At 45.1% G+C, this 20,682-nt stretch overlaps 1 protein-coding gene across 4 annotated transcripts in view; it reads right to left on the bottom strand.

Annotated features, from left to right (window-relative positions):
- The window catches only part of Mrtfb (myocardin related transcription factor B), a 155,888-nt gene extending 139,224 nt beyond the window's left edge, over positions 1-16,664 (bottom strand). For 3 of the 4 annotated variants that reach the window (XM_052194600.1, XM_052194601.1, XM_052194597.1), the window contains exons 1-2: positions 16,417-16,664; positions 8,302-8,362 (exon numbers count right to left, since the gene is read on the bottom strand). The gene's annotated coding sequence lies outside the window, so the exon portion shown is untranslated. The other variant, XM_052194599.1, reaches the window with a different exon arrangement.
- Between the last annotated feature and the right edge of the window lie 4,018 nt (positions 16,665-20,682).

Genomic DNA, 20,682 nt, shown 5'->3' with positions numbered 1-20,682 from the left:
ATTAGCACTTATGCAGCAAGTGCTTGATGGAGTGAGTAATCTCCCCAATGCATATTTTTGCTTTCCTGGGGGTGGGGGGGTGTCTTACTCTGTAGCTTGTCTGCCTGAAACTCTTTTAGTAACCTAGTGTACCTAGGGCTCAGAGCAGTCCTGTCTCTGAGTGCTAGAATGATGGGTGAGTCCTGAGCCATCCCTTCTGGCCCAGCTTACTCTAGAGTATATTCTAGAATGTACTGTTTTCTCAAAGTCTTTGAGTAGTTTTGTAAAAATTCAGCCTATTCAAGGCCTTAATCCACCTCCTGATACAAACTCTAACACAACAAGCATTTATCTATTGTTCAAATAAAAATGATTAGTTATTTTTAAAATAAGTACAGAATATATCTTACAATAATTAAAAGACTGCAACCTGACTCCTTGCCAAGAAATGGCTATGAAATTACAACTTGATAAGAGCCTGCATTTGCAGCCAAATTTAATCAATGTTTTATGGTAAAAACAAAAACAAAACTATCCCTAAGAGGCCTGCTCTTTTCTGAAGAGAAATGGAAGAAGACAGGATCTGGTAAATGGGGCATTAAGGGAATGGTGGAAACTGCTGTTGGAATGTATTGAAAACAAAAAATATATTTTGACAAAGAGTCAAACAAGCAAAAAACTAAATAAAAACAGCTCATAACTCTACTGTAAGGTAGAAAGAAAAGATTCTAGGCAATAAGCAACAACATTAAAAATATAATTGCCCTTCTTTATCCATCACTTATGCAGCTATGGATTCAGCCAACTGCATATACAAGACATCTTTTAAAACACTTGTTTTGTTTTGTTTTGTTTTGTTTCTGGGCAGTGATGGCACATGCTTTTAATCCCAGCACTTGGGAGGCAGAGGCAGGTGGATTTCTGAGTTCGAGGCCAGTCTGGTCTACAGAGTGAGTTCCAGGACAGCCAGGACTACATAGAGAAACCCTGTCATGAAAAACAAAAACAAAGAAACAAACAAACACCAAACAAAACAAAATAACCCCCCCCCCCCAAAAAAAACCCTGTTTTTATCCTGGACATGGCCTCTTTTCCCTAATCTATACAGTAAGTACCACAATTTATACAACATTTATACTATCCTGGGCATAGTAAGTAATCTAAAGATGACTTAAAGTAGACGGAGCTAGAAGGAGGGTCAGCAGTTCACCAGGCCGCTTACAACTGTCACCAATTCTAGTTCCTGGGGAGTACCTAGGCCTCCACAGGAACCCACTCCCACGCATACATCCTAGCTTACACACAACTAAAAAAGCCTTTAAAGTAGATGGAAGAAGTATATATAGGTTAGAGGTGAACATTATACAAGCGCTCTGCACTTCTTTGGATTCTGGTACCCATAGGGTACTTGGAAACAATAGGCTTGGAACTTAGGGAAAGCTGACTATGTAGATACAAATAATAGCATGCCATTGGCAGGGTGGAAGGACAAAGGGTTAGCCTACAAAAGCAACACAATTGTATTTTTGCCTTAAAAACACTTTGCCCAAGTAAAAACATAATATTCCTTTTTTTGAAAAATATTTATTTTGAAAGACTCAGTGAAACAGTATTCGGCAAAACCAGAACGGGGAACTGGGAAGGGGTGGGAGGGAGGACAGGGGAAGAGAAGGGGGCTTACGGGACTTTCGGGGAGGGGGGGGGCTAGAAAAGGGGAAATCATTTGAAATGTAAATAAATTATATTGAATAAAAAAAATTAAAAAAAAGAAAAATATTTATTTTTATATGTAAGTACACTATAGCTGTCTTCAGACACACTAGAAGAGGGCATCAGATCTCATTACAGATGGTTGTGAGTCACCATGTGGTTGCTGGGATTTGAACTCAGGACCTCTGAAAGAGTAGTCAGTGCTCTTAACTGCTGAGCCATCACTCCAGCCCCCACAGTACCATTAGTGTGTGTGTGTGTGTGTGTGTGTGTGTGTGTGTATGTATTTAAACACAAGTATGCTTTTATAAATTTTAAATAATAAAAATAATAGCACACCCAAGCTACCAATGGTTTACTTTTCTTGAATATGGAGAGAAGATGGAGCTGGAAGCAGAGACGCTTCAACATTAAATAGGAAACATCAAAGCCAACCCCACCTCTGGGCTGGTGCCAGTGGCTATAAAGGGATAGAAAGAGTCTGTCTTCAAGATGCCAAGGTTTGAAACCTGCGATTCATTTTACTTTTATATTAATAGATGAAACTAAGCTAACATCTGCTATTTGGAATACAAAATTTTAAAGTCTAAAATATTACCATTAACCGCATCCTTACTTTAGGGTGAGCTTCCAGTCCCTCCCATTCGGGGGTCCTGAGTCACTAAGAAGCCTACACTTCATAGATCCATGGTGGATCCGTGGTGGATCCGAGCATGCTTTCTAAGTGTGATCTTGCATCAACATCCAAGTGTTTCATAAACATCTTGAGTTTACAGAAGAGATATGGAAGCAGCCAGGGTGCCATTCTCTGACTCAATTATTTTTTAAGGGAAAGTCTCTCTGTTTCAATCATCTTTATTCCCTAAGTCTAAGTTTAGGGAAAAAATATGTTTAATTTATTGACAGGATTGTCAACAGGTAACTAACTAATGACCTTAAAAGTCAGGTAAAACAAAAGGAAAGAAAACAAGATGAAGAAAGAACGAATTAGGGACAATGATATTATTTGGACACAAAGTCATAGACAACAGAGCATCTGAACCAGAAATGACCTTTAGTCAATAAGATCCAAGGCTTTTCAACCACCTGGCCCGAGGCCAAAACTCCCAAATCTCTGTGCTAGCCCCATCCAAGAGAGGATCTACCCAAAAAACCTGCTCCAAACACCTAGCGTGTGGCAAGCGCAGGATACAGCCATTAGGGAGGCACAGCAAAGAAAGCATTCTCTAGCTTCTAGAAGTGAAAGAAGTTAAGTCAATCAAACTGCTAACATTTTATACCGCAGCGATGTCTAACCCACACAACGTTGGTCTAACACGGTTCAGCTGACATCCTATGTTCTGTTCTGCCCATCTCTGAACCTCCTCACTCTTGGGCAAGAAATGGCTTCCAAAGCCACAAACTTGTGAGGTTTCCTTGACCTGCCCCTTCACATCAGATCCTGAGCCAGCTCACATTTCCAGAGTGATGTGCACCAGATAAACTTGCTGGACACCTTCCCTTTCTGCTGAGAACTCTGTAAGGCTGGCAGAGGGCTCCGGCACACAGGGCACAAAACTCAAGACCAGAGTGCTGCTGTTATCCTGAAAATGGCAGCTGGGAGGAAAGGCGCATTTCCTCTCGGGCTTCAGTGTTAAGACAGCCCTGCCCAGTGAGCAGGCCCACTGCTTTTCCCCCAGGGTACCTGCAGTCCTCCTGGTTCTATAGCACTGCATTGTTTGTGTGATCTTCTCCTGGGATCCTCCAAATCATGACCGAGCTTCCTGTTAGCTTGCAGTCAGGCACCCTGACTAGATCCTCCCTGGCTTTTCTAGCCTCTGTCTTCACACTGCACCATGACGACTATCCAGCTCAGATCTCACCAGCTCTCAGATACAGCACACAAGAGCCCAATGGTTATCGTCACACTGGGTCCTAAAGAACAATAACTATAATGACTGTCTCATCCCTTTTTCTCTGCTAGATACCTCAATGCCCATTCCTCCTGCCAAGGACAAAATGTGAACTGTACACCAGGACACAGCCAACCCTCTACAATCAATATCCTTCTCCGGTCAAACAGCTGTAGACAGTGGTATGCTGAATACACTGGAGCTGAGCTTGAGCTCAGACCTCCCACCAAACATATGGAACCCATTACTAAGAGGATGCTTTCTTTCCTGCAAACATGAGGAAACTCAAGCCAAGAGGCTTTCCTTGGGCTTATTCCTGGGCATCAAAGCCATTACATCAAATCTACATTATACTATGACTACACTGAAAAGCTATTTTAGTATAATAATTTTACTTCTTTGGTAATTTTATATACCATGTTTTGATCATATCCACTCAATTCTTCTGCTTAACTCTAGCCAGATCCAGCCTCACCTCTCTATTCCCTCCAACTTCATGTTCTCTTTTTTTCTAGTTTAAAAGCCAAAGACCAATTTTTGCTGCCCATGTGCACTGTACACAGGACACAGCCAACACTCTACAATCAATATCCTTCTGGTGCTGTTGCTGCTGTTATGTCACAAGTGGTTCAACTACTGGGAGACATATTCTTAAAACACCAGACTCTTCCCCAGCACTCAGGTGCGGTGGGGAGATCATGGACCCTTTCCCACTCCATGCTAACATGCTTGCTGGCTCGATCCTGTCTAGGTAGTCCTTCCTAATCTCTAGCTCTTACAACTTTTCTTCCCACTTGTCTGTGATGTTCACTGCCCTTGTGGGTAGAGGAACGACACAGAGGTTCCATTTGTAGCCAAGCACTTCACTGACCCTACTACTGTCCTGCTAAATGGACACAACATCAAATTTCTCTCTAGATTCAGGTTTCTTTCCTCATACATTAGTGCAACTCGGGATTTATCAAAGAAGTTGCTTTGTGCAGTGGATGGTGGTTAAAACAGAAACACTATCACAGAGGATCGTGTCAGCGGGGTGCCCAATGCACACAGCTTAAGAAGGGCCGCCACAGCAGACAGCCTGTGAGCAGCACACCCAGCCACAAGGGCCAGAAGAAGCAATCACTGGAGATAACGAGAAGTTCTTGTCCCACCTAGCTTTAGCATCTGAACCCACTCTGCACCTCCACTCCACACCCAAATATACAAGTCAAAAGCCACGACCAGAACAAAATAAAATACAAGGTCACAAAAGTATTATTTTTAACAGCTAAGAGGTAGGAATCACCTAAATGTCTACCCAATGATAAAATATTGTATATCCACGCGACAGAATTAAAAATGAGGCTTTGACATTTACTGCAATGTAAATGAATCTCAATAACATGCTGTACTGGATAGTTTTATGTCAACTTGACATAAGCCAGAGTCATTTGAAAGGGGGGAACATCATTTGAGAAAATACACCCTCCAGATTGGCCTGCAGCAAGCCTATGGTGTGTCTTCTTGATTAATGGTTGATGTAGGAGGGCTCTGCTTGCTGTGGGCAGTGCCACCTGTTGGGCAGGTGGACTGGGTTCTGTAAAAAAAAAAAAAAAAGAGAGACTGAGCAAGCCAATGAGCAGCGCCCTCCATGGCCTTTGCATCAGCTCTGCCTCCAGGTTCCTGCAGTGATTGAGGTCCAGTCCTGACTTCCCTGAGTAATGGTGTGTAACCCAAGTTGTAAGCTGTTTCCTTCAAGTTGTTTATGGTCATGGTATTCTATCACAACAACAGAAACCCTAACACAAAGGGACATATACTGACTACATTTATATTATATATCCAGAATAACTAAATTCATGAAAACAAAGCTTAGTGCTGCCAGGAATAGGACAATGGTTGGGAGGGGGGGCATTTCTTCATGGAGTGCTCACAATATTCTGGACTTGGACAGTAGTGACTAGTACAGAACTTTACAAATATATTAAAGACCACTTTTATGAACCTTGCATTAGATGAGTTAAATATGACTAAAAAACATTATTTTGAGAATTAATGACAGAAGCATAGCAGTGCCTCTGCTCAGGGGCCTGCTTGAATCTGCCTGCAACAGGATAACCTATCTTCAGAACATACAATCGGTTCAAATGAGGAAATGATTTATTTTGCTACCAATAAATCACTATAGTAACCGGCCATAAAATCAAATCCAAGGTAAACAGAGCTAAAAACAAAGGGGCATGCATACAATCTGCAGTTAGCCAGCAGGTACAGGATGGAACCAACTCAAAACTGTGCAAGGAAAAGTGTTCTCAGAATGCAGCTCACCTCCTGCGGATCACAGCGACTTCGAGTTCAACAAGTCTAAGACCGTCCGCCTCATGAAGAGACAATCTGCAGCCTCTGACCGGTACAATGAGGCAAACGGCATCCTCTCCTTTGAGTACAGCAACACCTTGCAGAAGGCCTGTTTATATTTGGCCATTGGGAGCCTTCATTTCAGAGCATTGCTAAATTAAGCAAGTCTATGTTGTACTGAATTTAGCCAGAGCCCCTGGCAGGCTGAGAGACTTCCTCGGGCAATGGTTGAGGATGCAGGAAATCAGGAGAAAACAGCACAGGGAGGTTGGCACCGCTTGACTCATTCTGTTCAAGACTGCAGGCTCTCCAACACCAGAAACCTGTCACCATTCCTAACACAACCCCTCCATCTTCTGTGGCCATACACAGACAGAAAGATCTGGAGCCACAGAGAGGATTCGAACCATGCTTTTTAAAACCTACTAGCTACATGCCCAACAACATGCCCAATTTTGCTGTGCCCTTCTATCAGTGCTGAATGAACAAAATGAGGGCATGAATACCAGGGCTCAGTACTCAAGAATGGCCCACCATAGAACATCTTCCCACTCACAACTCCATGTTATACCCCACGCAGTGCTTATCCTCAGTTCCAGTCGCTGACACCAGCCTTGCTTCTTCCTGGACCCATCTTCATGGGACAACCACCAAAAGACGCCATGAGGACTTTATACTAAATGATCTCCCTCCTCTCTCCAGGCCCTGACATGGGACTGAAGACAAGAAGCCATCAATAAGCCTCTCAAATGTATTAAATCAGGGCGTGACACAAAGCTTTCATTCACTTATCAGGCATTTAAAAGCACTGAACCAAGACATTTGAAGTGCATATTGTGCAGAACAGTAATTGGTAACCTTTCCATAAGACTGATGCAATCTGATTATAATTCCCAAGTGTCAGCAGTCAGTTTTTAAGGTAAAAGAAAAAGGAAGTGGGATGGCTTCAAGCACTCAGGGAGAGGTGTGGGAGGGTGTCCTTTCCCTCTGGCAGCAATCCTCTTTTGACTGAAGGCTGCTAGAACAAGCTCAGACTCAAAAAAAAAAAAAATCTGTCACATTAGAATCGATTGAAATGCAATCAAGTTGAAACTTACTGCGTTTAACATTCACAATACACTCTTAGCCTTCCTCTCCCCGTCTCCGAAGACACGGAAAGAGCATGTATGTGAAGCTGTAATATCTATGCTAAAGGTAAAAGACTGGTTTGCACTGTATTCTCAGGTGAGATGTCCGTCCAGTCAGCAGCTAGGCTCTGCTGCTGTAGCTTTCCTCTGCCTAGCTCCAGAGGAATTTCCATCATGCCACACAAGGCACAGCTCTCAGGGCTGGCAGGAAGTAAAAGTTTTCAGGAAGGGAGGGTGGGATACAGAGTGGAGGGATGTGGAACTTAGAAAATAACTTGTGGCCAGGATGCTGTTCTCCTCCCTCCCTCCATCTAAAGCTCTACCTTAAGCCCAGACGTCTAGAAGAGAATGAATCAGACTGACTCTGGGGACCAGTTACTGTCACCACACAGCAGCACGTGGCCTCTTTCCCCCAGTACAGTTCAGTCTTCTCTCCCTTACTGCCAAGCGGTTTCCTCTGGAAAGTCAACAGCCTGAGCTCAGGCTCAGCTTCCCACCTCTGCCCGACTTTCCATGCAGCGACCACTGAGTCTGCCAGTTTAACTCGCTGAACGGCCTGCAATGGGAAGCGGCGCGGCGTCTACACACCCACTGTGCCTGCAACGGGAAGCAGCCAGGCATCTACACAGCGTCTACACAGCGGACGGACGCCTTGTGGGGTTTGCAGGACATCCTTTGTGGCTCACTCCCTGCAGGTAAGTCGGAAGCACTTCCAGGCACTCCCACCAGGATACAGAAGGAGATGCAGAACCAAGAACTGTACAATTGACAGGAAAGATTGGGCATTAGTCTATTATTCCCAGTAAGACACTGGGGGGCTGGGGGGTGTCAGAGGCAGCACAGGAAAGTTTCCTTCATTCAGAGCCTACTGCTGCTATCAAGCTGAATTGTGAACTATGTATTTTAAAGAGTTGTTAGGGTTGGCAAAATGGCTCAGGTGCGGAAGAACTTGCCCCAAAAGCCTAAAGACCTAAGTTCAATCTAGATCTCATGATAGAAGGAAAGAATCAACTCCAAAAAGTTGTCCTCTGACATCAACATGTGCACTCTCTCCCTCTGTGTGTGTGTGTGTGTGTGTGTATGCGCACGCGTGTCTCTCTCTCTCCTTGATATGGCACAAAGTTAAAACGTAGGCCCCTTGCACACCTCACAACCTAGCTTCCATAGCCTCGAACATTCCTACACCAGAGAAAAGGAAGTTATGAAGAATTTAAAATGTTTTCAAAGGAAACTTTTAAAATCATAAAAAGACTTACCTCAGTAAAAATATTTATTTTCCTGTCTTACATTCTCTTTCTTAGCACCTTTATTATGAACCTGAAAAAAGAAAGTAGAAGTTACTTTTCCCTGTCCATCTACCACATGCCAGCAGGGATGACCACCAAGAAACAGAGCCCTGACAGAAGAGAAAGCTTCTAAATCAAGGATCCACAGATAATGGGAACTTTGCAGCAGGCTGGGGGCTGGGTATAGAGCTCCCGCTCCAATCAGGACATCCTTAGTGAGCCATCGCACCTCTGGGCCCATGGTCTGTATGCCTACCAAGAGCACCCAACTAAGAACATGAGGGTCGAGGACCACATTGTATGACCCAGCCAAGGACTCCTTGGTGTCCCTTGTACACGTGAACAAACATTCATTCTTAGCTTCTTACAAAGAAGAATCTGCCTCTCACTACACTCTCTACTGCTTGTTATGGTTCCTGTAACTGCCTTCAAGGTGCTGAGAGTGTACCAGGTAAGAAAAGGAGGAGATGGGTTTCCTGACTTGCAAGGCAAAAAGGAAGACTGGAGTCAAGTGTTCGCTCATTTGTTTAATACCTGGTTTGTTTCTATCAGGTGTTTGCTTGGGTGCTAGGCATTCTTCATAGGATGCTCATGATATCTCTCCAGTTTCCAACATAAGTAAGGTTCAAATCACCAGCTGAACAAGGTACTGGATATGACACTGGTTTTTACTGAATGCCATACAGAACATTCTAGATAGTATCCTGGAAACCCCAGGTCTTTGGGAAATGTCTAGCAGCATCATGGTCACAATGTATTTAAGAGAGGATTGAGTAATGTGAGGCTAGGAAGCAGGAAGGAAGCCTTGAACACCAAATCACGCCTGTGGTCTTATTCTCAAATGTACTGATTAGTGAGTGTACTATGGAAAGCCTGTAATCCCAGTTGGGTGGAAGGCTGAGGCAGGAGGATTACAAACTCAAGGGTTAACTGATACACAGTGAATTCAAGGCCAGCCTGAGAAACTTAGTGAGAGTATATCCCAAAATTTAACAATAAAAGGAGGGAAAAGTTGAAGCTGTTAGCGCAGTGGTTGTGTGCTTGCCTAGCATTTAAGAGACCCTGGGCTACAGCACCACTGCAGCAAAATAAATTTTTTAAAAAAGTTGATGACCCTTCTTGGGCTAAGATCTAACATTCCTGTGGCTTTTCTCTTCTTCACTTTCAAACATGTCAAGGATAGCTGAATGTGGTGGTGCACACCTATGATCAGAGTACTCAGGAGGCAGAGGCAGGTGGATCTGTACAAGTTCGAGACCAGCCTAGTCTACAAAACAAGTCCAGGACAGCCAGGGCTATTACACAGAGAAACCCTGTCTCAAACAAAACAAAACAAACCAAAACAAGGTCAAGGAGTGAGTAGGAAATGGAAGAGGTGAGGAGGAGGAAGAGGAGGAGGAGGAGGAGGGACAGACTTAAGTGGAAGCCCTCTTCCACCTCAGCATGTCTGTCAGTATCCTCCATGTTGCTCCTTTTATAGATAAACCAATTCCAGCTGGGAAAAGCTAAACAGACTTTGGAGTCATTCTTTTAATGCAATTTTACTTTTTTCTTTTATTTTCCCCGAGAAAAGTAGGAAACAAAGTGCCGAGATGGCCCAATACACACAGCTGTGCAGCACCGGATTCCCAGACAGGCTCTGGGGCAAATGCATCAAGTACAGCGGATATTTGCACAGATGCAGCTGAGTCTGTGATCCCAAACACAAGGCTAAACTGAGGTGTAGAAGCAATCCCACAGACACCCTAACAGACATAGGAATGAAAATGCCTTTCAGGAGGTACACCAAATTCAGGTTCCTGCTGGCTGACAGAAACCACGGGAACCGTAAGGTAAGGTGAGGAGCTAGAGCAAAGGCTTAGTGCTTAAGAGCAGTGGTGCTCTTCCAAAAGATCTGGCTTTAAGTCTCAGGGGCCCACATGATGGCTCACAACTATTTCTATCTCTAGTCCTAGGGGATGCAACACCATCTTCTGGTCTCTATAGATGTTGTATGCTGTGGTGCACATTTGGGCAAAATATCTATAGACATAAATTTTTTTTAAAGAATATCTTTCTTTTTTAAAAATGAGGCTGGAGAGTTGGTTCAGTGATTAAGGGGACCTGTTGTTCTTGAAGAGGAACCAGTCAACACCCACATGGAGGTTCACAACCATCTACTGCTCCAGTTCCAAGGGATCCAATATGTTCTTCTGATCTCTGCAGGCATGCATATGGATCGCATACTTATGTACAGGCAAAAACACTTACACATATAAAATAAAATTTAAAAATCTTAATTTAGGAAAGAAAAAATGTGAGTTTTCTGTTTGCCACAGCTCACTAAGGTGAATAAGTACCCAGTGACAAGGTGAGAACTGAGACTATGGGGACACAGAGCCAGTCTTGGTCATTTATGAAATCCTAGAAATTAGAAGAAAAATGCAAAGGGCATGGACACGTGGTTCATAGAAAAAATGCAGAGCTGGCAGAATGGCACAGAGGGTAAAGTGCTTGCTGTGGAAGCATGAGGACCCAGGTTCAGATCCAGCACCCACATAAAACAAAATGTGGTGCTGAGAGCGGGAATCCCAGTAAGATGGGGGGTTGAGACAGGAGGATACCTGGGAAGTTCGCTGGAGCTAGTCTGGTGTACACAGCAGCAATACAGGGGTTGTCTCGGGGAAGGTGAAGACTGATGCCCAAGGTTGTCCTGTGACCTCTCTACACGCAGTCCCCAAACAAGAGTGGCACGGTGCACACATTAATTTGGGCTGTGCAAATGTCTTAGTTAGGGTTACTATTGCTGTAATGAAACACCATGATCGAAAGCAAGTTGGAATGAAAAGGATTTATTTGGCTTACACTTCCACATCACTGTTCAACACTGAAGTAAGTTAGGACAGGAACTCAAATGGGACAGGAACATGGAGGTAGGAGCTGGTACAGAGGCCACGGAGGAATACTGCTTACCTGCCTGCTCCTCATGGCTTGCTCAGTCTTTAATATAGCACCCAGGACCACCAGTCCAGGGATGGTACCACCCACAAGGCCTAATCTACAGATGATTTCACAGCTTGTGGTATATGGTTATGGATTACATGGAAACACTATCTCATTGTATAAGACTCAAATAAAACTGGATTTTTATCATCTACACAGACTCCTCTACTGAAACTGGGGAACAGCCATACTCTGTAAGTTCAAAGTGGTATAACTCGTGGAGAAAGGAAGTATTTATGACAATTAAAACACCCAGCTCACTTACCCAGCAGCCTCTCTTGTAGGATCACATCAGAAACATGCTTGTCTGTATATAAAAACCATAAACACTCAAGTTTTCACCATGGCATGTTCTGTAAGACTGAAGACAACATGGATGTCTCCAAGTGGGGCTGGCTGAGCAGACCCAGGACAGAGAGGATACCCAGAGCTGTCTAAAAATGTCCTCTGGGGTTGGAGACACCATTGGCTCAGAGGTTAAGAGCACTGGTTACTCCTGCAGATGACTAGTTTTGATTCTCCACACTCTCATGGTGGCTCAGAACCAACTGTAACTCCAGTCTCGGAGACTCTAATAGCCTCTTTGGCCCTTTGAGGTCACTGCACACATGTGGCACACAGACATACATGCATCCACTCATACATATAAAATAAAAGTGAATACAATCTTTAAAAAGTGTTTTCTGTCAAGGATCACGTCAACTGAGGAACTATTGGGAAGCCAGAGAGGCAGCTGATTGCACTGCGCTTTATACAAAGACAAGGACCACAACCTACTGACACTGCTTGTATCTACAGAGAGATGGTGAACATATTTACAGTAACCAGATAACGGCTATGGGGGGAGTACCCAAGAGAACTGGAAGCTTGGCTTTCTGAACATGCCCACATTATTTAAGTGTTTGAGTCATATGAACACTTTGTCCATATAAACAGAATTCTGAAATGTCGAAACAATACTCCCACAAACAGTACTGTCTATATGCCAGAGTCCAAATTTAATGATTAAGAGGCAATATTTCTCTTAAATTTTATATTGAATGGCAATACTAGTATGACCCTCAGTCAAACACAGATGTGATGATAAAGCCTCTGGAGCAGCAGCCACAGCTATGACTTGGTAAAATGCCAATTATCCCCTTGCCTGCCCAGACTCCAGTGGTGGCCAGTAGTCCTGGAAATACATGCTCTACTCTGCTGCTCTTTTTCTGTTTTCAAGTATATGTGATGTGCACTGTGTATATATGCATGTCTGTGTATATGTGTGCAGATGCATACGGAGACATCAGGTATGTCAGGAATCATCCATGATTACTCTGTCACCTTATTCATCGAGGCAGGGTCTCTCAATCAATCTCAGAGCTCACTGGCACGGTTGCTCTCCCTAGCTAGCTTGCTCTGGATGTGCCATCTCTGACTTCCAAGGCTGAAATTACAGGTGGGCCACCACACCCACCCAGCATTTACCTGGGCTCCCTTCAGTGCTAAGGCTTGTGTCGTAAGCACTTTAGCTATGGAGCCATCTCCACAGCCCCTCACCTGGCACTTCTCTCAGGCTCAGATCACACTTGTCTGCATAATAAATAAGCCCCAGGGCCTTAAGAGCTGCGAGCTGGGGGATCACCAAACATGAAAAGCAAAGAAACAAGTCCACCTGGGACAAGGTATTCAAGCAGTTGTTGTGCAGTTGGATTTCCTGTGGGCCTACCCTGATGTCAGATAGCTCAGACACCAGGAGACAGCTCTCCATCCATATACATTACCTGCTTCCTACAGTCAGTGTTTTCAAACACATTTCTTACTAAGCAGGAATAATTGAGAATTAGTGAAATTAGTCTAAGGATGACCCGTTCAAAAAAAAAGATAGAAAGAAAAGGATAAGCTTTGTAGAATGGAAAAGCAAGTGAAGCAGCAGATTAAAGTAACTCATTCGGCTAATGCTTGCCGAGGCCACTATCCTACAGGAGGCTTTCCTCGGAACATTTAAAAAATCCTGGGTCTAAGAGTGACTGTGATTTTTAAATCTTCAGAATAAAGAAATCAAGTTAAGATGGAAGAATCTAGAAAGGTGAGTATGTTCATTTTACAAGTCATTCTTTGGATTCAGTTTCTGTTGTTAAAAATCAACCAATGTGTGAATATGTTTGTATCTCTATTTCCATGAGGTGGCATCATCAAGACACACTTTTAATTCATAATTCATACTTAATTCATTTAAGAACAGGTAGGTTGTGCTGGCTGGTTCTATGTCAACTTGACACAAACTAAAGTAATCTGAGACAAGACTCAACTGGGTAGCTTGTGAACAAGCCTGGGCTGCATTTTCCTGACTGGAGACTGCTGTGGGAGGCCCAGCCCACTGTAGGCGGGGCCACCCAGGCAGGTGGTCCTGGACTTTGTAAGAAAGCAATTTGAACAAGATAGTAAGCAGTGTTCCTTCAAGGCCTCTCCACCAACTTTTCTTCCAGGTTCCTGCCCTGAGTACCTACATTGGCTTTCTAAAATGATGAACTGATATGGAAGTGTAAGCAAAATAAACCATCTTCTTCCCAAGTTTCTTTTGGTCATGTGTTTACCATGGCAGAGAAATCCTAACTAGAACAGGAGTGTTTTTTAAAATAATGATTAATAAAAACAACCAAAACAATTGGCCTTTTTTTTTTAACCCTGGAACTGGATAGTTTGCTTAATGCAATAAAAATGAATTACTTTCACTTAGATAAATTTTCAACTTACTTGTATCTATGTCTAGGCAACTTTAAATATAGCATCCTATTTTCATTAGTCTTTACTTAGATGTTAATTTCCATAGTGCCTTTCTGAAGTAACAAGCAACAAAGAATAAATGTTCTACAGCAAGAAGCAACTAATATTTAAAGAAAAAAAGGTGAAAATAATTTTTTTTGGATTTAAACAATTTGAAATTTACTGCTGTAGCTACAAATGAACTGAGCTGAACTTTTCTTGATTTTTTTCCTCCAGAATTGAAATGTTTCCAATGAGGACAAGTTTGTTTGTGAGCCAACCCTTAGAACTGCGTAGACAGGTAATTTTAGTTCCCACTTTGACCACATCTGTAATGTCCAAATGCACTACTATCACAAAGTAGAAAAGGCCCTGGGGTCATTGATTGGTACTCAACGACACTTCCAGCTGTCTATCACCACCCATGAGGCTGCAGGCACTTCCCACAGCACTCTCACCTCACACTGCCCAGCAGTACAAGTGTGACCAACATTTCCAGCAGGGATTCCCAGCAAGGAGAAACAACTGCAGAGGAACAGGTATTAACACTGGCTCCTGAGAGCCAGAGATGAGAATGATAGTCCATGGCGAAGACACTCACCAAAGACGCTTTCTTTTTATGTATCAGACTCACAGAATTTTATTTTTATTTCCCAGTAAAAAGGGTGTGTTAGATTCTGCTGTTATAATTAGCTAGATAGTGGGGCGTGTGCTTTATATAGTGGTTCTCAAGAGGGCTGAACTGTCCCCATGGCACACTGTTAGTTACTGAAGAGATTCCTAGACCATGGTGGAAAGGCCCTGGATCTAGCGCCATCTAACACATGGGTAATAATGACAGCTACCCTGGCCCATAAACTGCTCACTATAGATTAGTATTACTTTAGGATTCAATATTGAAGCATTTGGCAAGTTACTCTGGGAAACACCCACCACCCTGCCCCAATTATGTAGGCCACTGTGGTGAGGGAAAGGGAACTGTGTGAACTTCCACACAGCACATTACACCTGCACCCACTAGACACACATGGAGCCTTTACTGCCAAGTGCAACAATTTCAATCTTTTACTTCCTTATTACCAACGATAAGCAAGAGGGATTTCAGCATGAGGGATTTCTTGTACTCCCTTAAATGTTGACAACTCAGGCTCTGTATGGGTTACAGTGTAGCTTGGAATACAGCATCCCTGCCGCAGCACTTTATCATCTGAGCCTAACAGAGACAGGCTGTGATTTATCTTGCAAGCTGTCAGTCAGCCTTCCTTGTTTTTCTTATTAGCATTAATTACCCCAAGTAACACAGTTTTATCTCAGGTCCCAATCTTTGCTCCTTACTTTGTGACACACAGTCCCACAAGTACATACGCACGTGTGTGTGTGTGTGTGTGTGTGTGTGCAAACATACTCAGTAGCCGCAGGGTCCGTGGCATCATGTCCTACCTAGCAAGGCGTCTGGGCTGTACTAAGGCTCACAGCACATATCTTCCCCTTTATTTCTTCTTCACATCTAAAGGAGAGCACTCCACTGACCTTGGATCATGTAATATGAAGATATATTATTTATGAACTTCGTGTCAGGGTGGCAAACGTTTGCCACAGAAGCAAGAGGCCTTGATTACGAACTTCACAACCACTCATCGGAAGAGTGCGATCTCGTGCTTCAGACAAGAATCAAACTTTCAAAGTTTCTTTGCCGGAGGCAAGCCTTGGGCAATCACCCGGTGCACCCCGCATCACTCTCAGACCACGTCTGCTCACACACAGGGCCAAAGGATGGCTTCCGAACGCTGAGAACTAGGAAACTTTCTGGGAGAGAACAAAAGCGGTGGAAAACTTTCTCCCTAGAAACACGGGAGGCTGCGAGCGTGCAATTTCAGGAGGGCTTGCAGACACACCCTCTGCAGCCCCGCGGGGACCCCAGGGGAAGAGCCGCGAGCAGGTCTGGGGAAGAGGATGGAAGGTGAGTCCGGGGCGTGGGCCGCCCGCAACCCACCGCGTCCCCGTCGGGTGGCTCCGGCCAGGGCGCTGCTGCACCTCACTGCAGTTCCAGCGTGGGAGCGCGCAAGCAAAGCGCCCGGTACCAAGCCAGGGCTGCCGGGGAAGATCGGGCCGCGGCCGCACACCGGGACCCCCGGCGAGGAAAGCCTGGACCGCTGGCCCCGAGACCGCGGCCGCCCCGCCCCGCCCCGCCCCGCGCGAGTCCCGGGACAGCACGCACCCGGAGGCGCCGCAGCAACCTCGAGGGGCCACCGAGGACGCGGGCCTTCCGTTCGCCCCTCTCCCGGAGCCCGGCCTCGCCCTTCGCAGCTCTCCCCTGCCTCAGACCCAACGGCCGACTCTCGCCCGTTCGCCGCTCACCTCCCGGGCCGCCGCTGCCGCCGCCGCCGCCACCGCCGCAGCTACCACCAGATCTCGCGAGACTTCGCTCCGCCCCGTGCTTACCCTCCTCCCGCCTGAACGCGGCGGGCGCGGAGCCCGTTCTGGAAGCTCCAAGTAACACCGTGCCGATTCCGGGAGGTTTACACCCTGCTTCTCTTCTCCCACCCGGCATCCGCCCGCGCCCCTGACCCGGAAAAGTTAAAGCCCGGGTGCGAGGCCGCTACCGCCGCGCTCTCACCTGGCTGTCCCGGAGCGCATGCGCAGCTGGGCTGCGGAGCTGGGTGCTCCTTAGTCGCTGCCTAAGCTCTGGCTGCGCCCGGTCAGATGGTCAGTCAGAGCCTGCTGTCCTAGCAAGCGCACAGCTCATGCTGCCTCACTAAGTGCATTCTTGCGGCCTCCCCATTCCAGAAGGAGGTTGCAGCGCAGACTGGCCTATGGAGTCGCTGCGTCTCTGATGCCACACCCGCACCTGTAGGATCCCCTCCTCTTGAGCCCTGCCTCACTCTCCACCCCTCAAGACTTGTCCAGAGGGGAAGAAGTGATCCTGATAGGTGGTGTGTTGCAACCCATCTTTATGCGACAAGACAACAGAATCCTTTTCACACTTCCACCAACTCCATAGAACCCTAAAAGCAAAATATGTTCGAAAACAGTGGGAGAACCCGGGATAGAATGGCTCTGGACATAGAACCAGAGCATACGTGGAGTTAGGTCAGCAGTTCTTGACCACAGAGGCCCCATATCAGATCCTGTGTTTCATTTACATTGATTCATAACAGTAGCAAAATAATGTTATGGTTGGGGGAATCACCACAACATGAGGAACTGTATTAAAGAGTCCCAGCATTAGGCAGGTTGAGAAGCACTGCATTACTGTTAGAAGACTTAGAAGAGTAATTGCTTCTCAGGAAGAGAGGCTGGCATAGTGAGATGCATCAAAGTGGGTACCCATAACCTTGTTTTACTGCAGTAAACAGACACCATGACCAAGGCAACTTTTATAAGGACAACATTTAATTGGGGCTGGCTTACAGGTTCAGAGGTTCAGTGCATTGTTATCAAGGCAAGAACATGGCAGCATCCAGACAGACATGGAGAAGGAGGAGCTGAGAGTTCTACATCTTCATCTGAAGGCTGCTAGAAGAATGGCTTCCAGGCAGCTAGGATGAGAATCTTAAAGCCTATGCCCACAGCAATACACCTACTCCAACAAGGCCACACCTTCTAATAGTGCCACTCCCTGGGCCAAACATACACAAACTACCATACCTCCCAAGCCTACAAAGAAGAAGATACCCATATGGTCATAGTAACACAGTATTTAAACTTGCATTGAGTCTAGGACCTGGCACTGCCTTGTGACAAGGTCTTTATCTTAGTTTGGGTTTCTATTGCTGTGAAGAGACATTATGACAACTCTTATAAAGGAGAGCATTCGGTTGGAGCTGGCTTATGGTTCCGAGGTTCAGTCCAGTATAGTCATGGTGGGAAGTACAGCAGAGTTCGGCAGACATGGTGCTAGAGAGGCAGCTGAGAGTTCTACATCTGGATTCTCAGGCAACAGGAAGAGAGACGAAGCCACTGAGCTTGGCTTGAGCTTCTCAAAGCTCAAAGGCCACCCCAGTGACATACTTCCTCCAAGGCCATACCTCCTAATGGGGCCACACCCTGTGGGCCTACGGGGGCCATTTTATTCCGTCTAGGTTTGTATATTCCTCTGAGCTCACCCCTCTGTGACAGCTGCTGCAGAATCAAGACCCTGGAAGGTTCTAGCGCATCCCTGCAAACTGTACTGAGGCCTGCTAAGTTAACACATCCTAACAATCTTGCAGTGTCAACAAATGTGAGCCCACACCCACCTCTTCCTTACCTACACTACACTGCCTGGAAACCACTCCTCTTACAGAGACTGAACATATAGATGCTGAATGTGACAACTCAGCTGAACAAAATGGGGTGTGGATGAAGAAAGGAGATCCCATCCAACTGGTTGCTACCAGTTCAAGCACAGTTCATCTGTTAGCTTGGTCAGTCTTCCCAGAGACTTCTATAGGCAGGTTCTCCAGGGAAAGAACCAATAGATACCCTATAGATGCATGACAAGATTTATCATGGAGGCTAAGACCCACAGTATGCTACCAGCAAAACTAGCAACCATGGAAGTCTGTGACATAAGTCAGTCCAAGTCCAAAGGCCTGAGAACCAGAATTGATGATGATATAGCTCTCAGTTTTAGACTGAAGACCCAAGAAAATGCAAGGAGTTGGGAGAGAACTAGCCCAAGTCTCAGAGTCTGAGAATCAGAGTATTTGAAGTTCTCCTGGTGAAGAACGGAAGACTGGTGTCTCTGGCTTGAGAGGACTGCACCAGTTTGTCTTCACTCTTGAGGCTTACTCAGCCCACTGCTGCAAGTCTTTCCCAGGCCTGCCTCACATTGTCACACACCTCAGTGGGAGTGGGTGTTGTTTCATTTTTACAGATGAATACGGTAAGAGTCTAGAAAATGAGTGGACTTACCTAAGGACACATAATTGGTAAGTGGCAGTTAAAAATCCCATTCTAGGTCACTGACTCCAAACCTATAAAATTCTGCTTTGGTGACCTACAAATTCTTTCCTATTCTATTGTACATGCCTATTGTATGTAAAGGCATGTACTGCTAATACTAGCCACCTAGGTCTATCCCTGAGATCCACATGGTGGAAGGAGAGAACTGACCCTTACAAGTTGTCTCTAACCTCCCTACAAATTTCCTGAGGTCAAGATTTCAACATAAAGTCTTCCATGTTTCTCTCTGGGACCATACCATCAGTGATCTCATAGAAAATAATGGCATAAATAGATCTTGCAGGATGAACTAAATTAATATACATAGGTAAAAGTACATTACACAGACTGGGACACTCTTCATGGGTAAGAACTCTATCATACATGTTTCATTCCTCTTTTTCTAATATAAACTCCAAACTATGTTGGAGGATGTGCTTGGGTATACAACTATCTAGCACAATGGGGAGAAACCACAAAACTAAACTGGTCTCACCTAGCCCAGACTGCCCTTGAATCCACTACAGAGTTAGAAGATGAACTTGAAGATTTGTGGGGTGTTGGGGATTAGATCCAGAGCCTCATACACAGGAGGAAAGAGCTCTGCCCATTGAGCAGCACTCCCAGCACAGTGTATTTCCTCCTGGTCATTGAAGAGACTGACCTCTCCAGAGCTTTCCCGGCTTCCTGTAAGAGGAACCATATGTTTTGTTTGTTTTCTAATTCTCTCCCCCACTTATACAGGAGAAGCTACCCAAACAGTTTAAAATATCTTACTCTGGAAGTCACTAGAGAGAAAGCAGCTATGCACGCATGCACAAGCAAGCCAACAAGGGCAAAGAAAAGTTGAATAAAGCTGAAACTTGTTAACAAAATTGTGCTGGGACTGGTGTTAACATCAGTGGCATTGTGAACAGAGAGAAAGGTTTGTCGGAACTGTCTGTCACCTCAAGCCTTGTCACTCCCATATTCAAGTTTCTATCCTGACCCAAGCCATGTCCCATGTTTCCACCAATAGCCTGTTACAGAACCAACCCTCAGAAGATGTAGCAACATCCACAAGGGCATCACTGTTTAACTACTAACATGGGAAGTGATGACTACATATGTATCTTCTTAAAGGGCCAAGGTATACTGTCTAGTATGTGGTATCATTAAGGATGTAAGGTATCAAAATGTCTTTTGATACATGAAGGACTTTATAAATGCCAGTAACAGGGTTTGGTTAATGCCTCAATAAAAACACTTTAAGCACTAAACTGGCAAATATTGTGTTACTAGCTATGAGAAAGACCATCGTTTCATGTTCTAGAGGGATGGAGGGAGGGGTCAATAAGAACAAATGAGCCCCCTAAGAGGGAGTTGGGGGGGGGGACAGATGGCTTAATGTGCCACTGTGAGGACCAGCCTTCAGATCCTCAGGACCCACATCAAGTCTGGCGTGGTGGCCCACATTTGTCATCCCAGTGTTCTTACAGCCAGATGGCAGGGTGTTCTGGAAGCCAGAAGAACCAGTGAAGGGCTGGAAACTCAAGGACCAGCTATCTTGTCATACTGGGCACACAACAAAGAGACCCGGTCTCGAATGAACACCCCAGTTATCCTCTGGACTCTGTACATATGGCACTTCTCTCTCTCTCCTCTCTCTCTCTCTCTCTCTCTCTCTCTCTCTCTCTCTCTCTCTCTCTCTCTCTCACA

This window comes from Apodemus sylvaticus, chromosome 10, assembly GCF_947179515.1.
Source record: "Apodemus sylvaticus chromosome 10, mApoSyl1.1, whole genome shotgun sequence".
Classification (NCBI taxonomy): Eukaryota; Metazoa; Chordata; class Mammalia; order Rodentia; family Muridae; genus Apodemus; species Apodemus sylvaticus.
This window is presented reverse-complemented; position numbering and strand designations above follow the sequence as displayed.